The sequence below is a fragment of the Glycine soja genome, chromosome 14, assembly GCF_004193775.1.
Source record: "Glycine soja cultivar W05 chromosome 14, ASM419377v2, whole genome shotgun sequence".
Lineage (NCBI taxonomy): Eukaryota > Viridiplantae > Streptophyta > Magnoliopsida > Fabales > Fabaceae > Glycine > Glycine soja.
This window is the reverse complement of record NC_041015.1, coordinates 27,786,486-27,789,268: the sequence shown is the minus strand read 5'-3', so window position 1 is coordinate 27,789,268 and position 2,783 is coordinate 27,786,486. Positions and strand designations below refer to the sequence as shown.

Sequence of the window (2,783 nt, the reverse complement as noted above, 5' to 3'; positions counted from 1 at the left end):
CTTACTAACCACAAATAAATCTATCTTCTATATACAAACAAGGCCCTGACTATGCCAACTGACATTTTTTTGCCACGTGTCGTCCTACCAGCAATCCTCCTTCCCCTCCATCCCGCCCAAAAATATCTACTCACGGGTGCATTTATTATTACATACAGTTACCGATTACCGATGCATTTACATTTCCAAATACATTTTCACCGGCACTCTTTCTCTCTCTTAATAACCCACCACTGTTTCCCTTTCTCATTCTCTCTCTTCATAACACTCTTCTTTTTTACACTTCACGCCAAATGCCTGGACTCTTTCTCTCTCTCTTAATAACCCACTACAATGGAAGACAATGCCTTGGTGTTGTTGCTCTATGTTGGTCGTCACAAGTGGAAGCTTCTCATGTCTCCTTTGTTGCTCATGCTTTTGCGTATCTCACCACTGGCTTCCTCCTTCAGTGAAGAAGGTTTGTTTTTTTGTGTCTGCATTTTCATTTTGACCCACTCCTTTTGTTCGTTTCATTTTCTTCTTTTTTACTTCACCCATCAAAATTTTGCCTTGCCTTTTTTCTCTTGGCTTTTGCATTCTGGGTAGTGTGATTCTATTTTTTATTGTGGCTTTTTTTTTTGTTCTGCTGACCTTTGTGGGTATGTCTTTCCTTGCATGAGTATCGGTTCATAAAAACACCAAAGCTGTGATTTTTATCTTAAGACTCCATGAGTACAGGTTCATTTTCTTTGTTTCTTTATTTTACGGTTTAACTCCATGAGTAGTTGTTCATAAACACACCAAAGCTGTGATTTTTTTATTTTATTTTCTGACTTCTCACAATACAATCGTTATTGTATGCAGAGAAGGTGGAAGAAGACACTAAAGTTGTGATTTTTATCTCCAAAAAGCTTCGATTTTTATCTCCTTTTCATCTCAAACAGGTTTATTTTCTTTGTTTCTCTGTCTACAGATTCGTTTTTGTTGTTTCTTTGTTTCTCACAATACAATCGCTATTGTATGCAGAGAAGGTAGAAGAAGACACTAAAGCTACGATTTTTATCTCATTTTCATCTCAAACAGGTTTGTTTTCTTTGTTTCTCTGTCTACAATTTCATTTTTGTTGTTTCTTTGTTTCTCTGTCTACAGGTTCGTTTTTGTTGTTTCTTTGTTTCTCACAATACAAAAGTTTAAATTTTTTGGTGTTCCTCAGCCTTCTCCAATGTCCTCATTCTTTCCTATACCCACCTTTTTATGCCTTTATTTTGTTTTCTGACTTCTCACAATACAAAAGCTTAAATTTTTTTTCTGACTTCTCACAATACAATCTCTATTGTATGCAAAAGTTGGAAGAAGACACTAAAGCTGCAATTTTTATCTCCAAAAAGCTTCGATTTTTATCTCATTTTCAAGTCAAACAGGTTTGTTTTTTGTTTCTCTGTCTACATGTTCGGTTTTTTTGTTTCTTTGTTTCTTTGTTTCTCACAATACAAAAACTTAAATTTTTTTGTGTTCCTCAGCCTTCTCCGATGTCCTCCTTCTTTCCTATGCCTTTATTTTGTTTTCTAACTTCTCACAATACAAAAGCTTAAATTTTTTTATTTTATTTTCTGACTTCTCACAATACAATCGCTATTGTATGCAGAGAAACTAGAAGAAGACACTAAAGCTGCGATTTTTATCTCCAAATTATCTCATTTTCATCTCAAACAGGTTTGTTTTCTTTGTTTTTTTGTCTACAAGTTCATTTTCTTTGTTTCTCACAATACAAAAGTTTAAATTTTTTTGTGTTCCTTAGTCTTCTCCGACGTCCTCATCCTTTCCACTTACTTTTTTGTGGCCTTTTCTCAGTTATCATATGTAATGTTGCATGAATAAAAAAATGAACTTTGTTTTGATTTCTGGGTTCTGTCGATACAAAATATTGAATTCTTTTGTGTTCCTCAGCCTTATTTGACGGTGGTTCGGTATAGTTCTTCCTTTGCATTTTGTGTTTCTTTTTTTTTTTCTGCCTTTGTTTTGTTTTGTTAGTTCTCGCAGTGAAAAAGATTTAATTTTTGGGTGTCCTTGAACCATGTTGACCTTTTTGGTGTTCCTGGACATTGTTCACCATGTTTTAAAATTGTTTGAGTACATTCAAATTCGTCTCATAAATTTGTTCAACTCAACAATGAGTAGTGCTTTTTTTTCTTTGCAAGAGAAAGCTTTGTTTTCTTTGCCCTGCCTATGCTGACATGGATGCGACCTGCATTTATTATTTTTATTATTTAATATTAATGAATTTTATTAATTTCATTGTGCATTTATTATTAATAAGTGTAGAACTCTTTACATTAATAAGTGTAGAATTAATTTTTATAGTAATAATAACCGCAACTCACCGCTTCACACGTTTCTTCATTATCCACATTCCTCTTCTCCTCGTAGGTTTCTAATCTTTAATTCTCCTTTCCCTTTCTTTTTTTTTCTCTTGGCCCTTAATTTATTATTGTTTGCAATGCATGCCTATGATTTTATTTTTTACTTCAAAAAATTGTTACATTTTAACGTTCATACATTCAAATTTCTATTATTTTTATTTTTATGTCTTTTTCTACGTGCTTCAATCTTTTTTTTTTTCCAGTTTATTGTTAATAGAAATTTGTGTGATTCCTCTATTGCAGAAAATTAATTAGCTTCATACTTAGGAAATAGTTGCATTTCTATTTCACTCAGCAATATTGTAGCATTGTTGGGTACACACATGAATTTGCAAAAAAAAAAAAAAACTGTTGGGTTCAAATTTAACTAGGGTGGTGTTGTTT

The 2,783-nt window shown here is 32.8% G+C and overlaps 1 long non-coding RNA gene across 1 annotated transcript; it reads left to right on the top strand.

The window, feature by feature from the left end:
- Positions 1 to 275: 275 nt before the first annotated feature.
- On the top strand, positions 276 to 1,950 carry LOC114383489. Its single transcript, XR_003660519.1, has 4 exons — positions 276 to 717; positions 844 to 923; positions 1,006 to 1,062; positions 1,625 to 1,950. It is a non-coding gene; the product is annotated as an uncharacterized LOC114383489 (long non-coding RNA).
- The last annotated feature ends 833 nt before the right edge of the window (positions 1,951 to 2,783 follow it).